This window comes from Pezoporus wallicus, unplaced genomic scaffold (assembly GCF_028554395.1).
Source record: "Pezoporus wallicus isolate ANWC-B61680 ecotype Strahan unplaced genomic scaffold, APGP_CSIRO_Pwel_v1 contig_4485, whole genome shotgun sequence".
Classification (NCBI taxonomy): domain Eukaryota; kingdom Metazoa; phylum Chordata; class Aves; order Psittaciformes; family Psittacidae; genus Pezoporus; species Pezoporus wallicus.
In genome coordinates, this window is record NW_026641983.1 from 351,427 (window position 1) to 373,816 (window position 22,390).

General features: G+C 40.5%; 1 protein-coding gene across 2 annotated transcripts in view; it reads left to right on the forward strand.

Annotated features, from left to right (window-relative positions):
- Window positions 1-1,181: 1,181 nt before the first annotated feature.
- HAPLN1 (hyaluronan and proteoglycan link protein 1) overlaps window positions 1,182-22,390 on the forward strand; it is a 62,710-nt gene continuing 41,501 nt past the window's right edge. For both annotated transcript variants that reach the window (XM_057426400.1, XM_057426402.1), the window contains exon 1: window positions 1,182-1,493. The gene's annotated coding sequence lies outside the window, so the exon portion shown is untranslated. The remainder of the gene's footprint in view (window positions 1,494-22,390) is intronic.

Genomic DNA, 22,390 nt, shown 5'->3' on the forward strand with positions numbered 1-22,390 from the left:
GTTTAGCTGGAGAAAGGGGGAAAGGGGGTAAAATGAATCGAGTTTCCTGGTAAAATGAATCGAGTTTCCTGGATTACCTGCATTTTCTCATCCAGCAGAATTTAGAGGTTGAGGATTCAGGTTTACATCTGCTGGAGGACAGAGCATCAAAAGCCTATTTTTTTTTTTAAAGTGGACAAGAGCAACTACACCTGCTTTCCAGTAAAAACAAATAAATACTGTTTGTGCCCCAATTTGCCAACCAGTAGTCAGTCCATCATCAAGGCTTGGCCTTTTTATTTGTCCTTTTTCTTTTCTCCTTGTGTTTGATTTGGGGGTTTGGTTTTGTTTGTTTATGTTAAGTAACATTTAGAGATAACACAATGACAGCACCTTTTGTCTGCAGTTTTAAGAGGTAAGGTTTGATGTGTGTGCATTTCATGCCATGGGCTTTAGAGGGTTAAAACCACATATTGCATGAATTTTAGCAAACTCCTTTGAGGTCATGTGCCTCCTGATGTGGAAAGCACCATAATCCAGAGATTTTTGGTGCTGGAGGAGCACTTTAACCCGAGATAGTGTTCAGAAATTGCATAAAGACTTAGGGCCAACAGTTGCCTGACTTCAGGGGTTTGTGATGCCAGTGCTGTGAGCAAGGCATGTTCCGTATTTGGGGTGTAATAGGAGAAGCTGGACTTGTTTCCGGGATTAATAATTCAATTGGATGTTGGGGGTAAAATAAAAACACAATGGGATCCTGTTAGGTAGCTGTTTCCACCCTACTACACTCCCCCCCCCCCCCCCCGCCGCTTTATCATGCATCACTTTCTCCCCATCTGAAAGCATGTTCCCACCCTCAGAGTTAATGGTAGGGTGGGGGGTAAATAATGAGCAGCTGGGGGGGGGGGGGCTGTGAGAGGAACAGAGGCCATAAGGATCATGTTTCTCAGGGTGTCGCACACCCTAAATCCAATGATCCCTTCAGGAGGAACACTACCACTTTTTTTTTTTCTTTTTTCCTCTGCTTTTTTCTTTTTTTTTTTTTTTCTTTCTTTCTTTCTTCGCCCCGTGCGGTTTTTAGCTCGGGACGTGTGTGCATTGCAAGAGGCTTTTTTAGGTGTGGATCTGAGAGGGTTGGACCTGAGGGGTGAGGACAGGGGAGCGTGCTGGGACGGGCTGGGTGTGTGCGAGAGAGAAACCGCGTGTGTGGGTTTATTTTTTCCTCTCATTCCTGGGGTCTGAATGGAAAGCACGTTGAGCCGTAATTAAGACATCTTGGAGGCGTACTTAACTCATGACGTGTTGCTTTTCTTTTCCTCACGGTGAGAAAGTGGCTTTCTCTTCCCTGAATCAGGTCCTCTGCCACCCAGAGCCACAAAGAGTCTTTCGGGACATAGGCGCACACACACTCTGACTTAAGGTGAGCACCAAAAACTTCCTCTGCACTTTGCTGTCCTCTGATTCAAACTGCTGGAGAGTTCTGAGAGCATCTCAACTCAGGAGCTCTGTACAAGGTAAAAACCAAACTATAACCAAACTTTTGGGAAAGGTTTTTTTCTCCATTATTTCTCTAAGCCGGATGGGGATCCAGTAGCCAATGCCTGTGGCATCAGCTCCAGGGCTGCCCTAGAGGAATTTTCAAGCAATCTAAATTTGACAGCTGAGGTGGGGGACAAGGACAAAAGACGGATTGAAACTGATTAACTTCAATGTGTTTGACTTTAATTGCACTGTGTTACCAAAGGAGAGATCATACTGCAACTGCAGATTCTGTCTGAAAGACAAAAGTTGTGTTCTGCTGCTCTGTGGTTTCCTTCTATGGGATTCTGCATTTCAAAGAGATTTGTCTTTTCTAAGGCATTTCTCCATCCAGTCAGATGCTTTTAGAAGTTTTTAAGATGTAGGAAAAGGAGGACATTAGACAAAGCAAGAATTCAAGGACTGGAGTAGTTTTTCATAAAGTACTGACCATCCAGTTAGAAGTAAGATTTTAATAAGTTGTGATAAATTACATACTTATGTCATATTTGGCTATTTATTGTCAGGGAAAGCCTGAATAGCATTTGGCATTGGTTTCTGTATCATCTCCACTCACCAAGAAAATTTAGGATGCCACAGCATTTTGAATGTATAGCTGCTCTCTAGCTGGTCCATGGCTATCTTAACTGTTATCTTTTACTGGCTGTTTATTTGGGAGATTTGGGGTCAAATGCATATACAGGTGTCGTTCAGAATGTTTTTCGTGGCAAAACTACTTGCATGGTACTTTTAGATGTGAAGGGTTGGAAAGCATTTGTATGTTTGCATTAAGGAGGTTTATTGCAGTTTGTATGTTGTTAGAAAGGGTGTTCATTACTGCTAGGGTCTTTCAGGGAATATTTTCATGTATGCTGCTGTGTGATGTCATGTAACTGATAAAACCTTCGGGAGACCCTGGAGACCTGGCAACGTGCACAAGAGAATTGTGTGGGTTGCTAACAGCAATGAGTTTGTATATATGGCTGGCAGGACTGGTCTAGTGCTTAAATGTGGAAAGAAGCATTCTGGAAAAATTCCTGTTGTTTTTCTGGAAAACAGTATATGATGTAGTAGTTGAAAATGTGGATGCAGTGAGGCTGTGTAACCATGGATACGTACCCTCCCAATAAACACTGTTCCTAGAGAGGGTATTTTCAACACGTGCAGAAACGTATCATAAACAGCTCCCATGGAGAGAGAACCAGGAGTCAGCAGTCTCACGCCAAGGTGTGTCATGCAGAATGCTAGATCCTTGTGCTGCAAAGAAACAGCTCATGCTTCCTTGGCTTTTCATACCAAATGGAGGCAGATCTTCAGCTGTGGAGTTGCTCCAGCTGCATTATCTGAGACTCTGACTTGTGTGCACTTACCTGTATTAGGCCTATTGAAAAGGGGAAAGGGAAGAAGGAAGAATGTAGGAAGGAACATAAAGAAAGAAAAAAGATTAATTTGTGATAATTTTCAACATAACAGTTAAACCAAAATAGGAAAAATTTGCAGAGAGCAGATTTTTCAAATTAAATTAAAAAAAAAAGTCAATGTAAAAATCAATCAGTGTGGACACTGCTGGTCCACACAGAAATTGTGCCAAAAGGACTGTCTTCCTAATTAATAAGTTTCCTGAATGTAGAAGCAGAGTCTAATGAGAAAGAAGAAACAAACCATGTGTCATTATGAAGAAGATTGTTATCCACAGCAACATCTTCTTCAGAGACATGTTTGACAGTGTAAATCACAGCATAGCAACCTTTCATTCTGAACCTAGCGAGTGCGGTTTCCTTTCAGTTTCAGTTAGCATGGTTAAAACAACTAGCAGATACTAAAAACACCCTGTAGTAGTACAAAGGTTTGGGGCTTGCAGAGGGAGATTTCACAAAAGGGTGGAGGGTTTCTGTGGCATGCTGCAGTGCACTGTTGTTTTTACAGTTTGTAAATTGGTAAGAAGACCATTTTCTTCTGCAGGTCCCTAGCTTCTCTGATTTTATGCTGATATGTGACTAAAGGAAAGATTTTTGTCCTCTGCTGGCCACAGTCTGCAGCCAAAAGGACTGTTATCAATACTTACTTAATGAATTCACTTAACCTCATTGCCCCTCAGGAAAAATCTGGAAATAATATTGACCAACCTTTAAAAAGTGTTTTGATATCTTCAAGTGAACAGTGACTTTGCAATTGCTTTTGCTTAAAAATATTCAGAGGTTTCCAATTCACTGCAAGGATTAAAGTGTGAGAACTGAAATAAGTATTTTCTGCGTTTCATTTGCCTTTTCATTGAAGTGGTACCTAAACTGTCCTTGGAAGCTGCAATACTTCGCATTTCTGTTTCGTTGTAAAACCGACAGTTCATTTCGTTACTGAAAACCCTCTGGAGGTGAAAAGTTTTGGGGAAAAAAAAAATGATTTTCATGTGACAAGCTGCTTCTGTTGCTTGTGAGGAAGTATTAGACATTCTGTCTCTGCTGTTGGTAACTGTAGTGTACAGTACTGCACTTGAAAAGGCAGCTTGTAACTTATAGCTTGTAACAAAATGTTCTTTGGGCTAAAAAGAAGTCTGAATATACTTAGGATTTCAATCAATGTTATTTAAGGAGGATTAGAGGAAACAGCTGGCTAAACAAATATTAGGTGTAGAGTGGATGCAGTGGTATAAATTAATAATGCAGTTCTTTATCGGCTGTATGAATGGGAGGTTTGTGGAGGTAAGATGACCTAAGCACGGTCGCTGTGTGCCACCTAGTGGATATTGAAAAGAGTATCTCAGAAGGTTCCTTTATTCAGAGCATCTGCAACTAATCCAGATGCAACTTTATTGTAGGTGGTTAATTTTATCCGGTTTTACTATTAAAAACTATCATGTAGCTTCCCACCCTACCACGGATTATTAAGGGAGGTTCTTTTTGCTTTTTAGGTGCCTATTAGGTCAGATAAAAATCAGGGTTTTTTATGTAATTTGCCACTAATATCTATTTCCAGAGACTTGTTAAATCATTCAATAACAAATCTCCACAAACGAATGCTTAGTTTGACATGTTGAGCTGTTACTGTAAAAGTGAAGATATTTCTGCACAAATACTGTGGCAGGAGAAGCTATATGCAGCAGTAAGGATTTTAAAGCTCCTTCTAAAACTCCTTAATCCCATAGGATGTGCTTTTGTTAAATCTCCTTTTGTTTACTCCCTGAATGTTTTGTCAATGATAGGCATAGACAAAGAAAATGTCAAATTACTTCTGATGGCTAATAAAAGGTCATAAACCCTCTCCATCTTCCTTTTCTGTGCGTGTCATTTATCTCTGCCTTCCTCAGACCTCACACACGCTTATTTCTTAGACTGGCCTTTCCCTTTATTAGGGAAGGGAAAATTGCTTTTTGGTCCACTGGATTGTTTATTCAGTAGTAGGTGTTCAGGTGCTGTCAATTCTCATAGCTTTAAATATCCAATGAAATGACAGGGGTTTAAGCGGGCATACATCAATCTGGGTATACTTTGTGACTGTTTTGTGCTATGTGACAGTCTTGCACACTTCCTCAGCTTTTTTTTAAAATTTCACCATCATCACAGCTTCCACTGTGCTCTTGGGCACTTAAACCATGTGATGAATCTGTGGTTCTGATCCTACATTTTTCAAGTGCGACAATGGCTACTGGGGCAAAGGAGTATTAAAATACTTGGCAAAGTCAAGCTCCCTGTGCTTTATTTACTTCCTCCTGATTTTCATCACTACCTGAACAGTAAATCAAATGGCAACATCACACTTAGCAGAACAATGTCCCTGTCCTTCTCATTCACTTAGCTTTGAAAACACTTTTTTTTTTTTTAGTTAGTTTGCTTGTTTCCTTTTAATTAGTACGTCAGAATGGAAATCCTGAGCATGATAAGTGGCTCTGAAAACAAACATTTAAAACATGCATTAAGAAGTCACAGACTAATAATCTGCACTGACTATTTTGAGAACTTTTTTCAAGAGTTATATGAAATATTACCATAGGAGGTTGTTAACATGATGCGTGAGCTAAAGGCGAAAGTGAGAAGGAAATCTGTCTTTACATTAATCAGCCAAAGTTTACAAATGAAAGTCTAGGAAGGTAAAATACCACAGCAGCAAATGGGCTAATTGATTTGATGCTGTACTTCATAGGTGGGTACCTTTCTTTTTAGCTCTGCCTGGCCTAGTATTGTGAATCACAAGATCTGCTAATGAATCAGACCCAAACTGTATTAATGAGAGTTTCTGCAAGGCTTCAGAGTCTCTCCTGGAACAAAGCTTTCCACTAGTGTCAGTAGCACACAGTGTCACCACCATTTCCCAGAGCACAGCATATCAGATATTATAGCAGAATCCGCATCATTAATTGTCTGGTATAAGATAAATAAAATCATGAGACCAGAAGAATGTCCCTGGATATATGCCTCTTGCTTCAAAAAAAAGTCATCTTGGCATTTGTCTAATAGCAGAAAACCATTATCTCGGGACAGCTTTCCATTAATAATATCTCCTAATTACTTTAAATGCTTGCACCCTCAAGGAACATATGGTCAACGGAGACAGGTTAGATTAGAAATGTTTTTTAGCAAAAATGCAAGTAGTGAAAACAAATGTTTCGAACTACTCCAGGGAAAAAAGAAGGAAAAGTTACTTAGTGGTAGCTCAGGTTTGGGGTTCATCAGTTTTGCTCATTTCTGTTGCAAGTAAATGTTTTATTTATTTATTTGTCAAGTTATTTTACACTGTTATATCATGATACCTAGTAACTCATCATCTAAAGTATATCAATAAGAATTAATGCATTATGCCATGAGATATACTGGCATCTGTTGTGATTGACATTTCTTTACATTCAGAATTCCTTTCCTACCATAATGACTATACACATGGAGAAGAGGCAATCTGTGTGCATCTATGCTTATGTGTGTATATATATATATACGCTTGACATGTAATTTTATTTTTTGGAAACTGGAGATTAAAAATCAGTTGTGTAAAAGGGTATGCTACTGTTGATTTGTAGTTTTTGGGATATATGGACTATTACCCTCCATTGTTTTAAAACTGGTAATTCATTGTTCAGCTGGTTAGTAGGTCTCACTGCTTGGCACTTGCATCTTGGAAGATCATATGCTCAAAAGGCAGAGTACAGTACAACTGTGCTGTGAGATTCTGATCCAACAAAACAATATATAAGCAACTTTCCTCATATTAGTAATCCATAGAAACTCAGGCAGGGCTCAGTGAATAAAACTATCAGTCTATTTGCAGAAAGGCATCCAGAATACCACACATGGTTGAACAAAAAGCAGTACATAAAGGTCACAAGTATGCCAGTGGTGTACTAAAGCCTTAAGTAAAACTATGCACTTTACAAAGCGTAGAGGAGCCAAGATGGGCACCTATTGAATTTCTGTGTAAAAGTAGAAAATGTTTAATATAGAAAAAATCTTTTATTGCTAAAATAACTTCCCAGCCTCTCCAATTGAAACTGAGTAACTATTCATCTTTTTATTGATATTTGAGAAAAGTATATGCTGCATCCCAAAGTACCTATGTGGTCGTGGTTGTTTTTTTTTTCCATAAACATATTGCCAAGCAAAAGAAAAACCCAGCCCTGAGTCACATACTGCCTAGAAATTGGAAAAGCACGTTGCAGGTCATCCTGTTTTATAATCTCTGTGAGGGCATTATAATGTAGCAGTAGGTGTGGTGGTTCTTTTACTGAAATTGCAGTGATGTGTGTTGCAGCTACAGCAGACCATCACGGTGCTGCCACCTACTGATATATGCTGCTTATTGCCTAAGGTGATTTATTACCATTTTCTAACATCTGAAAAGCTGTCCATGCAGTAGTGAAGCTCTGTGGTTTTAACTTCATGCATAACCTGAAAAATTAATGAGCAAATTGCTGTTTTCAGATAAACTATGTTTCCAGATTTCCAAATGTCTGAAACAAAATTTCAGGTTTTGCTGAGACTTTGTAACTTAACAGGTTTGATTATAGAGATTTAAAATCCATGTAAAAAGTGTGAGTCAGCTTTTATTAGCAAGTCAAGCAGGCAGGCAGATTTTTGTTTGTTTTGTTGTTCAGATGTTGCTGTATTTATTTGTTGATTAGCTTGATTAGAATACATTTTCACTGATGTACTAACTATGTTTGGACTCGATAATCTGAAAGGTCTTTTCCAACTGTACTAATGCAATGATTGTGTTTTTGTCTGGTTGTGCATGTTGTGGTCTGTCTTGGCACATATATATAATGTCATGCTGTCTTCATGTACTCTGGGGACTTAATGGTCATCTCTGTGAGCCAAGAACCAACAAGAGATAGTGAAGATGTTGATCTCTCAAACATTTTCTGGATTTTGTCCAGCTAAAGCAGTGAATAGAGAGGATGTTAATTCAGCTGTTGTTATTGATAAAGATAACAACAGACTATTATCTTTTTACTCTTAAATATTGTTTAAAAGGCTTGGTAAACCAGACTATAATCTGGCTGCATTATATTGCAGATCTGTCCCCTCAAATGTTATTTCAAACAAGAATAGACACACAAGTCAGGCTTTTGCTAAAGAGGTAGGCTATCAACACTTTTGCATGCCAGGGTAAGAGGCACCATTTACACAGGGTAAGAGTCATTTACACAGTGGCTGGTGTCTGGTATGGCACACGTAACTTTTCTCTGTGCTGGTTTGAATTGACCTGGTCCCTTACACCCCATGCATAAGGGAGCACATAGTAGGAAACAGATAGAAGCATGTGGCTGCTGCAAAGGCAGATCCTCTGAGCCAGGAAAAAAACACTTGCACCTCAGATGTGACATGACAGTCTTATTCTTAGGACGTAAAACATAAAAAGCAGAAAAGAGCAGGTAGAAGAAGAATGTCTGTACAGAAGCCAAAGGTACTGTGCAGTTAAATAAACAGCAATATGTCCTGGGAAGTCCAGAAGGAAAAAATAAAATTTCTAACCAAGAATCTCTCAGAGTAGATGAAAAGAATAATAAAGTATTTGTTGGTCTGTCTGAATGGTTCTCTTTAAGACTAATATCTGGCCTTTAGGCAATGCATGGGTTGTTGCATCCAGTTTCCAGTCATTTCATTCTGTTTTCCCCCGTGAGCAGGCTAAGAGAAGAATGCAACTATTACATTTTTTCCAAAGCAACCTTCATATCTGATTGCATCTGCATTTTAATGTGTATTCTATTCTGATCAAATCAGACAATAAGAAAAGCTTTCAAATCTGGCAAAACATTCTCCAGTAGGGTGGGAGAATGATAGTGGCATGTATAACATCTTCATAAGCAAGCTAGGAAGATTTTTGTCTTGATAAAACTAGTGTGACATGTTTTCAAAACTGATTAGGAAGATGATAGCTCACTGTGAAAATAAAAGCACATATCAAATAGGATTTTGCCAGGGTTAGTCAGTTTTGGTACTCCTCAATATTTTCATTAGTAACTTGCATAATGGAATAGAAAATGTGCTTAAGTTTTTAGAAAAAGCAAAATAGGGAGAGATCAAATTATTTAAATTTATGCCTTGAAGTTAAAACGTTCTTGCCTAGCTGAAGAAAAACATGGAAAAAAAAAGTCTTTCAACAAATAGAATGTGGTAAACTGAGGCAGCAATAAAGCAATATACAAAGATGAATATGTTGAAGGTCTTATTTGAGCTTGTTCTGGTGCCAGGTACTACATTTTGAGAGCTGAGCAGACCAGCTAAGGAAAGTCATAAGGAAAATAATGATAGTTTAGGAAGAATGAGTTGGAAGAACCATCTGGAAAACCCGATGTAGTCTAGCCTAGCCTAATAGTGAATACACTGAAGTCTGTTCATGAAGGCATAATAATAGTCTTTAAACCACAAAAAGGTGCTATAAAGATAAAGTAAATCATTCATTCGCTATCTTTATAGCAGAAAGGAGAAGTATTGGGTGCATATTGCGGGAAGAAAGACTGAAGAAAGAAATTACTAGAAGTTGAGAAAACTCAGGCATAGGTTGCCTGGAAAGCATGTGAAATCCCATTATTTAATGCATTGGTGGAGACATTGCTGTTATCTTGTTGATCACATCTGTGGGGATCTGGTGACATCCATCTTGCCATTTTATTCCCAAAAATTGAATCTCCTGTGCAGGTCCTTTGACCTTACTCCGTTTTATGGAGTTGGATTATTTTCCTTTCCAAATCCAGCAGGAGTTGGATTATTTTCCTTCCTTTCTCAAAGACTTCTTCAGCTGTATCACCCCACACAATAATGTCATCAATGTATTGCAGGTGTTCTGGAGTTTGCCCCTGTTCCAATGCAGTCTGGATCAGTCCTTGGCAGATTCTAGGGCTGTGTTTCCACCCATGGAGCAGTCGGTTCCAAGTGAACTGGACACCCCTCCAAGTAAAAGCAAACTGTGGCCTGCACTCCAAAGGAATTGAGAAAAATGCATTGGCAATATCAATCGTGGCGTACCCCTTGGCTGCTTTTGACTCTAGTTCATACTGAAGTTCTAGCATGTCCAGTACGGCAGCACTCAATGGTGGTGTGACTTCATTCAGGCCACGATAGTCTACTGTTAGTCTCCATTCTCCATTAGACTTTCACACTGGCCATATGGGGCTATTAAAGGGCGAGCGGGTCCTGCTGATCTCTCCTTGACTCTCCAGTCTACAGATCAGCTGATGGATGGGAATCAGGGAGTCTCGGTTGGTGAGATATTGCTGCCGGTGCACTGTTGTGGTTGCAATTGGCGCTTGCTGTTCTTTGACTTTCAGCAACCCCACAACAGAAGGATCCTCTGAGAGGCCAGGCAAGGTGGACAGCTTCTCAATTTCCCCAGTCTCCAAAGCAGCAATACCAAAAGCCCATCAGTACCCTTTTGGGTCTTTGAAGTACCCTCTCCTGAGGTAGTCTATGCCGAGGATGCATGGAGCCTCTGGACCAGTCACAATGGGGTGCTTTTGCCATTCCCTCCCAGTCAGGCTGATTTCAGCCTCCAGCACAGTCAACTCTTGGCATCCTCCTGTCACTCCAGAAATACAGATGGGTTTCATCCCTTGACAGCTTGATGGCATCAGGGTACACTGTGCACCGGTATCTACTAGAGCCTTATACTTCTGTGGGACTGATGTGCCAGGCCATCTGATCCACACAGTCCAGTAAATCCGATTGTCCCCTACCTCCACCTGGCTGGAGGCAGGGCCCCTCTAGTGGTCATCACAGTGTTGGACACTTAAGTCGTGGTGAAAGGGATTATTCTTCGTTATCACAGGAGCTGGAGTAAAATCAGCTCTTCCGTTCCATCTGGGAAACTGCTCACCAGAGACTGAAGCCGTAGCTCTCGTGGGATGATCAGTCTTGGCCCTTGCTCCCCTCTTCAGTTCACTCACCCGTTCCTCCAAAGCTGAAGTAGGTTTTCCATCCCACTTTGTCATGTCTTCTCTGTGATCCGGCAGGTAAAACCATAGGGTGGCCAGTGGCGTATACCTCCTGTATCTCCTCTCTTGAACAATAGGACGCCTTTTGTTAATAGCTGAGACGCGTGTTGGTACACGTGAGGAGCTGGATAAATCAGATAGATCGTCCCTCAGTTGTTTGAGGTCCTGGGACAGTTTTTCCACAGCTGAGATGATGGAAGGGGTGAGATTGTCTTCGAACTCTCGGAGTTTATGAACCATTTCATCCACTGTTAGTGGTACTATGTCATTCCAGGTTACTGTTGCCAATGAATGGGCATATGATGATGGTGCATTCGGTGTAAGTTTTCGCCACATGGGTCGTGTACCTTCAACTTCATCTGGATCTACGGGTATATCCCCATTATTCGGCCTGATGTGATAGATCATCTCTACAATGGCTGATTCCCTCAGAGACTGGATGCCTTTGTCTATAGTAGTCCACTTGACCGAACAACTCATAACATCATCCTTGTACGGAAACCTTTCTTTCACAGCTGCCAAGAGCCGCCTCCAAAGGCTGAAGGACTTTTTCTCTCTTGCGATTGCTTTGTCAGTTCCCCCTTCTCTAGCAAGTGATCCCAGCTGCTTGGCTTCTGTACCTTCTAGTTCGTGACGATTGGCCCCATTGTCCCAGCATTGGAGTAACCAGGTGATGATGTGCTCCCCTGGTTGACAGGTAAAATCTTTTCACATATTCTGTGGCTTGGTTGAGATCTGAGGTCAAGAAGTTACCTCTTCTTCTTCTTCTTCATCATGTGATGATGACTCCTGATCAGATTCTGGACTGGGTGGTGAATTCATTGGTTCTTCATCTTGCTTCACCCTTCTTGCCTCTTTTTTTGCTTGTTCTCTTGTGTACAGGGTCAACCGATATTGGTACAAATTGGTCCTCTGGTTTGGCTGCAGTGATTATCACTGTGGTTTGAGTAGCAACTGTACTTGTTGCTGGGGGTGGTGTAGCTGCTGTGCTTGGAGCTGGGGTAGCCACGCTGTCTGTTGCAGTTGAAGTTTGAGCAGCTGCTATACTTGCCATTGGGGTAGCTGCACTGTTCATTGCAGCCAAAGTTTGAGTAGCGACTGTACTTGTCGCTGGGGGGGGGGGGTGAAGCTGCTGTGCTTGGAGCTGGAGTTGCTGCGCTGACTGTTACTTTGCCCTCAGATCCGCCGACATTCTTTTGCTTTTGAAGGTGCTGGATAGTGTTGAACCAGGCCCTGTAAGCATAGGCCAAGCCCCAGCACGTTGCCATGATTTGTCCGTCTCTGGTATGGCCAGAATGACCACACACCTCATTTAAGTGTTTTACTAATTCTTCTGGATTTTGCAGTTGTTCGGTGGTGAAATTCCAAAGTACTGGAGGGGCCCACTGACCTAGATACTTGCCCATACTATCCCACACACCCTGCCACTCATGGCTGTCCAGCCTCAGGGAAAATCTCTTGGTCCTCCTACATTGTCGTTTGACCCCAGACAAGACCCAAACCTGAATCTGCTTAACTCTTGAAATCAGTCGTGGGCAAAACACACTCTGTATTCGTGCCAACATGGTGATTCCCATCACGATCAGCAAACAAGTCTCAACAACATTAAAAGGCCATTCAAAAACTTCAAAACTCTCAAATGTGAATGGTCTGGGGGGACAACTGGGAGGGTAAAAGAATGTCTCCTTCACAGGCTGAGCACCCAAGAAGGAGAAAAAAGATGTGTAATTGCTAAGCACTTCTATTATATACCTCCCAAAATATAAAGGTGGTGACCACACTGGGAACATAAGCCAGATCAGTTTCATGATCAATGATTCTATTGTATTACAAGTCATTACCATAAAGTACAATGGGACAAAAACCTTAGCCCAAGCCCCACACTTGAAAAACACTAATACAGCAAATACTAGATGGAAGTAAGGTATGATATACTGAAACTGTGAGATCAAGAAGAACAACCTTGAGAGCCAATAAATCAGCATTGTGATGAGTGACTATTAATCCGGTCAGATCTGTCGTTATCTCAACCCCTCGTGCCCCATGTTGGGCACCAAAAAGAGCTGCTGTGGTTTAAACCCTAGCCAGACAGCTTGTTCACTCACTCCCAGTGAGTGGTGCCGGGCTGACAGCAATTGAGGCCCCCCCGGGGCTCACCCCTTCCCCACCTCCACAGGAACGGGGAGGAGGATCGAAAGAGTGCAACTCCTACGGATTGAGACAAGAACAGTTCAGCAACCAATGTACAACACAAATCACCACCACTACTACCAACGACAACAGTGATAAGAGAAAATAACAAGGGAAGAGAATACAATACCACCTGCTGAGAAACGAGTCTGACCCAGAAGCCCCTGTCCTTCCGGGTAACTCTCAGTTACATCCTGGGCATGATGTGCTGTGGTATGAAATACCTCTTTGGCTAGTCTGGGCCAGGTGTCCCGTCTCTGCTTCCTCCCGGCTTCCCCTCCTCCCTGGCAGAGCATGAGCCTCACAAAGTCCTTGGTCAGGGGAAACATTACTTAGCAACAACCAAAAACATCAGTATCACCAGCACTGTTCCCAGGCTGGAAGTCAAAACACAGCACTGCACCAGCTACCGTGAAGGAGAAAAATGACTGCTACTGCTGAACCCAGGACAAAGTTCTTAATACCATGGTAGAAAAAATGGAAGTATAAGGGTGGTGACTTCTTCTGGTTCTCTGTTGGACAACTTTTCTACGATTGTACTGAATTTGATAGATTTTTATGGGAGAAATACTTTTGAAAATTATTACTTGCTTTGGGAGCTTAATAAGCAGAAGAGTGTTTAACGACATCTAAGGAGGTTAATGAGATTTCACAGTTTGTGGTTCCTTGAATATTACTCTGTTCTTGAATGTGGTACTTCAAATATATGGTTGTTGCAGATACAGTTCAGTCCAGTATGGCTCAAATATCATTTGGGTAGATGGAGCTTGAGAATTATGTATTTTTAATCATGTACCACAGATCTGAGACAAAAGAAGTATCCTCACCTGAATCACTCAATGATTCATTTTAGGTACCAAATTGATAGAAACTTTAGCTTTACTGTTTTTGAAGGAGTGTCAAGCATCAAAAATATGCAAGAATTATGAGATAATGTCACTTGAATATAACATTGCCAAGAAATAATGGTCACGTATCAGAAACTTAAGGCTACCACATTTATGTACCACACTGTGAGTGTCAAGGGAAATCACGAACATTCATGTCCAGACCGGGAAACACTGATCATGACAGGTTGTATTGTGAGGGTGGCTTATTTTGGTGCATTTGATGATTGATGCAGATTCTGTTACTCTATCTGAGGAATGTTGGTTCAGGACTACACTGTTACTGAATTATTACAATTTGTTTGTTTGGACTTGAGCCTTCTCCTGACATTATGTCAGGAAAACGTGACTTTTTATTTCTAGCTGATTATGAGTTTCAGCAAATCTATATTTCTGCAATTTGCAGTGTGCAAAATAGTCATCTTGGAAAACAGCCCTTCTTCAGACAGTGATATTCATTAATTATTTTTTTATTACTCCAGAAACTGCCATAGAACTATGATTTACAGGTTTTATGCTTTTATATATATATATATATATATATATATATACATTAGTACTAACTGTCCACTTTATATTGAGTTTCTTACATAAAAGTTAAATAAAATCTTACATATGTAGTGTAATAAAGGAGAACGTGTGGTGGAGAGCAAGAGCTCACCCTAACAGCTATATATAAAAAGAGGGAAATGGAGGTCTCCAATGTGGAAGAACACCATCTTTGAGTTCCTTTGATACCAAATTGCTAATTTATCATATTTCTTACGTCAGGTTTAAATGTACCCTAAACTATGACCCAAACTCATTAGACATCAAGAATCTTGGTTCAGTAAATTTTGTCTTCCTGTCTTCTAAGTCCACAGAAGTGCTGCCTCTTTTGGTAACAGTCAGAGTCCCATTGTGTCTACTTCAATGAAGCTTATAGATAATCTTTGTAGTCTGGAGGAAAACCAGAAGCAAGAATATGCATCTTATTTGGCAATTAAAGTTTTGAAGTTCAGTTACTGTGCAGTGTGCAAATAAATATGGACAAAAGGAAAAATTAAACACTCTGCTAGTAAAAAGCTATAGCTTTTAATTCCCCTGTTTTTAGGATGCATATCCTCATCTTAGGAAATCCTGCAGAACTGAAAAAAAATTGTGCTTCTCTACAGACATGTACGTTTGTCCCAGATTTCAGTAAGGACAATATATAAGGAAAAAGGAAAAAACAAACATGCTTACTTCAAGGAGAATTTGGTTCATATTTCTCTGTCATGGAAGCTTAGATATGGCAGATGACCTAGAAAGCACAACAATCTACTCTTGCAATTCTCACAGCATTTTGTGGGTTTGTTTTATTAGGTCATTAGTTTTAAAGTCATAATACTAGATAAGAGTCTTGACTCCCACTAAGAAAAGTTTTTTTGGCCTATGTGCTTACAGTGGAAAGCTTGAATATGTGAGCTGCAGAAGTAAATTAGGGAATCCTGGCCACATTACTTGGTGTAGCAGTTCTCTTTATCACTGGTTTCAGAGGGACTGAAAGGGGCATTCTCATCTCGGGGGCACAGTGACATGAACTGGAGACAAGGGGCCCACACAGAAATACCAAAAATTTCTGTTTAAATGTAAGACTGTGAGGGTGATTGAACACTGGAACAGATTGCCATAGGATGGTGGAAGCATGTACTTTCTTAGAGGCAGTTCAAACACAACATAGAATTATAGAATCATAGAATAGTTAGGGTTGGAAAGGACCTTAAGATCATCTAGTTCAAACCCCCCTGCCGTGGGCAGGGACACCTCACAGTAAATCATGTCATCCAAGGCTCTGTCCAAAACTTGAACCCTGCCAGGGATGGAGCATTCACAACTTCCTGGGCACCTATTCCAGTGCCTCACCACCCTCCCAATAAAGAACTTCTTCCTTATATCTAACCTAAACTTCCCCTGTTTAAGTTTTAACCCATTAGCCCTTGTTCTATCACTATGGATCCTAAAGAAGAGTCCCTCCCCAGCATCCCTATAGGCCCCCGTCAGATACTGGAAGGCTGCTATGAGGTCTCCACACAGCCTTCTCTTCTCCAGGGTGAACAGCCCCAGCTTTCTCAGCCTGTCTTCATACGGGAGGTGCTCCAGCCCCTTGATCATCCTCGTGGCCCTCATCTGGACTTGCTCCAACAGTTCCATGTCCTTTTTATGTTGAGGACACCAGAACTGCACACAATACTCCCAAGTGAGGTCTCACGAGAGCAGAGTAGAGGGGCAGGATCACCTCCTTTGACCTAGTCACTCTTCTTTTGATGCAGCCCAGGATACGGCTGGCGAGTGAACACTGCTGGCTCATGTTAAGTTTCTCATCACCCAACACCCGCAAGTCCTTCTCCACAGGGCTACTCTGAATCTCTTTGACACAGACCTCAGCAACCTGCTCTGCCCAGCCCTGCTATAAGCACAGGGGTTGGACTACATGGTGTCCAAAGGCCTCTTCCACCCTCAGCTGATCTCTGATTCTTTGTCTTTACAGTCAAATTCATACTTTGTCATATATCATCTAGATTCACAACACTGAAGAGAAAAGGAGTCATTGATTTTTGCTAAGAAGAGTTGCGTGTTCTTTCTTGGCTGTTTGGCTATGCAAAAGCATAAGAATAAAGAAGGACAAGTGTCCTGGGTTCAGCTACTGCTGAACCCAGGACAACAAGACACCACAAAATGATTCCAGATCTTCACTTTAGTACCTTTTTTCCCATGCCATTCAAGGAAAGAGGTAAAAGGGCAAAAGTAGTCGGGAAAAAAGGGTGAAAAATATCAAGACTGCAGTATTGCTTTTCCTCAAGCAAGAACAAAGAGGTGTGAGAAGGAAGCTTGCCCCCACTGTTCATGGTAACTGCTGTTGTCAAATGCTGAACAGTCCTCTTAAAACTGTGTTTAGCTAAATCTGGAGAAGGAGGCAAAGAAAGTAAAGAAAACATCAGGCTCATTTACACTGTGCTTCCCAACTGACTCTTCAATTTCCTGTCATGCAGTCCTTAATTGCTCTTGGCTTTGACCTTTAATGCAGTTTTCCGGCACTAAGCTGATCAGCATCTCTAGATTGACTCAGGAAGATATGGGTACTTCGTGGTTGCTTTAGTGCTAGAAGAGCCTTCTGAAGTGTTATCTCTCATCTCAAAATGACTTCAGATATAGTGTATTGCTTGGACAGTGAGGGATGAGCCAAGAGATTTGTTTGTGAAGCTGACCTTTGCTTTACTCCTGAAATAAAATCAAAGTACGGAATAGGCAAAGGTCCATAGGCATAAAATAGACCATTAGGGATAAGTTAGTACTTGCAGTTTCTTTATAATATAGTTTATCATGTCACTGCTGCAGGAATTCTAGTATGATTAAAAGTCAGGCAACTTTATTGAAAAGCTGGTGACCAGCACGTTATTGCTTCTATCTCCCTGCTGCTGAAACTGCAAATTTCTCACTGCATAAAGAAGTACCCACAAAGGACTTACAGGGAATCATTACTGCCATCTTAACTCCTTGCCATTTGAAGGGAGGAACTGTGGTTGCAGCAGAAAGAGTGTGACGCAATATAAATTTGAGATTCAGGCATTTGAAAATAGATATTAATTGCTATCTTTTAATTATATATTACTTGTAATAGGGAACAAAGTATTACTGAGTAGTTAAGGCATTTTACTGTCACTTGAGAAGCAGTTTCAGTTCCCTGCTCAGACTTAAATCCCTGCATGACCTCCACTTAGTTGCGAGCTCTTAGTCCTTCCCTCCCCCATCTATAAAAATAAGATGATAAAACTTCACCTCTTCACAAGGATGGTATGAAGATACAGTTATTCATGTAGGCAATCTCAACGATTTATCAGCTAGTGATATAGCACCACTTACAACATGTGGTTATGCAACCAATTCAGTCAAGCAAGGCATATTATTACTTTCAGCTCAGTGCTATGTGTAATTCTTCTGTGACACTATCCCAGAAAGCGTGTGTATCTGCCTTTATGCAAGCCAATCTAATCCTGACTATCTCCAATGGCTTTGGGAGGGATTATAATGTAGGAAACCCAGAGGAACTTCATGGAGTTCCTCATCCATATCATTGGTCATTGCTCAAGTTCCTCATCTTTATCATTGATCATTGCTCAGTTGATACTGCATCATTGTTTTTATGCTAGACTCATGGTTCCAAAGGGATTTGTGAGCTTCCAAGCAATTCTAAATCACAGCAAGATAGTGACTGTGTCCAAAACAACAATTCCTCTAGAAGCCAGAATAGTTCTCAGCACTCAAATTGCTTGGGGCTGTCATCTACTTAAGTACTTAAGATAGTCATGATTCCAAATAGAGAAGAGCTGCCTGCATGCTAAGAGTATGGGAAAGTAAGAAGATGAAAAAGAGTCAATAGGTAAAGAAGTGAGGTAGCCTGAGAGTACTGGGAATTGAATAGTTTAAAAGAAAGTCTTCTGCCTTAGAAACTTTTCAGCGGGCTTCTAGAAAAATACAACAAACTACACAGAATAGCTGTGTAAACAATAACAACAAAAATAGAAAAAAAACCAAACCTACATACATATAGTGATCAAAGTTAAAACTAAAAAATGTAAGTATAGCAATGAAAATTATATATGGAAATCTGTACCTTTTTCAGTGCTAACCCCCATTAGTCACCTTGTTTAAGATACATTGTATGTCAATGCTGAGCATTTACTTTATGAAGATGTAAATGTCTACACAAGCAGAAGGCCAAGGCAAATCTGGTCAAAATGCTTTGAGCAATAAGGTTATTGTTCCGTATGAAGAAGACAAAAAAGGAAGTTCTAGCTCATGTTTTGTTCCAGACAGTCATGTAACTTTCCATTGTTTACTTTTCCAAGGGTTAATACAGCAGCCTGAAAAATGTTAAATAATTACAGTAAAGATTGCATATGCTAATGTCTTCTGGCTCATTGACTCACAGGTCAATAATACTCCTTTTGATTTTCTGACTTTGCTTTCACTTTGAAGTATGTGTAACTTTTGAAATGATTAATTTATAAATTTGTAAACTTAATAGAAATGCTTTTAGGTACTTCTTACAGGATATTCAAATCAGGTAAAATTATTTCATATGCTGACCAACAACGTCATCTCTCATGTCAATGTGTCTTATATGAAATCTTTGGGTTAGTTGAATTTCTACTGTTGTAAAGATTTTACTCTTCCACTTGCTGAAAGAAGGATTCAGTTCATAGAATCACGGGTGATTTGGGTTGGAAGAAAGATAAAATCTCATCTAGTTCCAGCCCCCTGCCACAGGCAAGTTCTTTCTTGCTATGCCGTGGCAGAGGGAGGAATTGCACCGTATTGTTCATTGAGCAGCAAGTGTGAGGCCATTTGCTGCAAACACCTTTTATTTCTTGTCTGAATAATACATGGAAAATATTTCTTACAAAATTTTATTAAAAGGTAAGTAAATAATGAATTGTGAAAGTGATAAAGAGTTATAAAGAAGTAAATCAGCTAAAGTAGAAATACTGTTTCTGAATTCAGAGTACATGTTGTAGTCAAGGTGCTATTTATAGCTTATACATTCAGAGTTTACACTGGAAATGAGTTTATAATGGAAAGTATGTCAGGGTATGAATGTGCCAGTATCTTTCTTTCCAACAAAATCTAATTTGAGACATTTAAACAGAGGTGTTTGAGTAGAGGTCTAATGTTGAAGGGTTTTTTTCCCTTTTCTTGTGACCAATTTGCAATCCTTCATAAATTATGTGTGCCAGTCCTTTTATAGTAAAGTGAACGTATTTTCTTAGCTCTTAAATAGCATCTGGCTTCACAGCCTTTGATGTCCTAGTTGTAAAGTACAGTAAAATACACTGACTCACACAGTAACTGTGTGCACATCCACAGCATATTCTCAGTTCAGTCTCTGATTTTGGCTTTGTACTTTCACTCTGCTTCCAAGAGATGCATATGTTGCAACCACCCTCTGCTTCTGCAGGATGGTCTGTTGATGGTGATTTGTGGGTATGATTGTTAAGACTTGACTTGTTTTCCACTCCTGTTCTCCCACTTGTTTCAGCAGGGAACCTGCAGTCTTTCCTGCAGTTGCACTTTTGCCCTTACTGCCGAAGTCCAGACTACAATCTGTTTTGCTTCGTATAGCGTTTATACATTTAATGCTGCATTAACATCTGAGGAAGAGCTGTATTCCCTTGTGTGACCCATGTAAAGCACACCTCAAATTGCACTTGCAGTTAGATGCTCAGGCAAGAAGCGTTCCTTTCCTCTCCCCCCAGCTCCTCACCCACATTCTTGGAGAAAAGAAGAAAAACATTGCTCCTGCAATTGCTTTTCCCTTCCCAAAGAACAGAAAAATTGTTTTTCCCTGCAGCACATCTGAGACACTCTGACTCCCTGCGAGTAAAATTCCTCTGGTGTCTCATGGCAGGAACTGTTCCATCTTGACACCAACAAAGATCAAAGCTAAATGCTGCAAGTTAGCCTAGAAGTGCAAGGAAAATCACCCTTGCTCTACATTTATATAAAACAGATCCATGACTATACCTCAAAGGATGTGTCATGTAAATTTCAGATGAAAATAGCACACTTGAAAGGCATTAATTCTATGTAGTGTAATCTTTTAGTGGCATGTTCGAGGTGCAAAATTGATCTTCATTAAATGGAGGCTTTATACACATGCTTTTATGTCTATGTCAGATTTAATTAGAGCAACGACCTGATTTTTAAGAAATAGTTTTCTACTGTCTACTGCATTTCTAGTGAGACTAGACTATTATAAAGGTCATTTATTATATTTATGCTTTTCAGTTTATTTCATTTTGAGGCTCATGAAAACAGTTTTTAAATAGTACCCATTCTCAAACTGACCAAACCCCAAGGTTATTTCATAAGATTATTATCATGTGTCAGCCAATTAAACCATGTTTTTTTTTTTTAATGCTTTTGCTAATTTCAGTGGCATTTTCTTTACTATTTTATGCTATGGTACTAGCTATGGTGCCTAATATGACAAATATGAGAGTGTTAAAATAACTGTGGTATATGAGTAACCCATTTTAGAAACAGATTAACCATTACCCTGTGGTGTGAATAAAGGAGAGGTGGGCATGGAGGTTGCATCTGCAACCTGCTCAAGTCCATTGTGAGTTTCCAGTCCCAGAGAACAGTAAGTTAATAGTTTGTGAATAATTATTGACTATCTGCCTGGGATCCATAACGACTGTGTAAGTAGTCAGTCTTTTTTCAGAGGAGATAATGTGTTTCGATGCCTTGGGAGTAAAAATGAGAGACAAATTATTTTACTAAAGGTTTTGTGTTTGGCAATTTCCTTCTCTCAAGTAGACATCTCTAGAAAAAAGATGACAAAATTCCTGCATGCTGATTTATTTTACCAGCTTTTACTGGTGCAGTCATGTCAGCCAAAAGCATATCTTGTTTTATCAGAATATGTTCAACAGCCAAAGTTGATGCGTATATATACTTGTGCATGTACATATACAATGCTAGTCATATGTAAATATGGGTACATATATATGTAGCATTGTATGTGTACAATGAGTGACCTAAGATGGGTTTCACCCTTTTTTCCTCTTGTGGCTCAGGCAGAGATTCTGCCCTTCAGTTCACAACAGTAGCAGCTGCTGCAGCAGCAGATACCCCACCATGGCCAGAATAGGGGCAAGTAGTTGGGCTGGCTCCAGCACGCAAACCATAGTGTTTCTGCAAGGCAGCCTTAGGCACAGGACAGCAGGACTTAGGGTCCGTAGTTGCTACAGAAGTCTTTTGTCCACAGTGTCATGTAGACTGCAGCACTGATGCAGCTGCACAAATGTAAGAAACCCGTGCATTCTATGAGTCCACTTTGCTCACCAACTGCTATTAGTTATGCTCTTGAAGGCGTTTTTCCTGTACAGTTATGCCCTTGAAGGCTTGTTTCCTTTACAGTTATGGCTGCACTGGGGCTGACTGTCAGCATTGCTCTACCTATCCAGCTACATCAGCAAACCTTCTCCAGTGTAGATTAAACCTATTTAGGGATTAGCACAGCTCCCAGTCTCTTGTTTGGTAGCCCTCAGGCTGTAAAGTGGAGCTCTGCTAGGGCTGGTTCATTGAAGCCTACACAGGGATAGGTTTGGGTGTTTGGGGCTTTTTTTATAACCCCTGCTGTTTGACTCTTTAAAATGTCTGCCCTGGCAAAACAGCCTGGAGAGTGGCATTTAGCTTGTGAGTCCTGAATTTGGTTGTAAATGAATCTGTGCATTTGACCTGTGAGAAAGAAATTAAACTGAGCTGACCCTACAAGACTGGGTAAGTGAGAGATCCTAGAACATCATCCCATGCCCTGCATGCTCTGCAGTTCATGTAGCTTGGGCAATATCTACAAGTCACTGAGATGAAA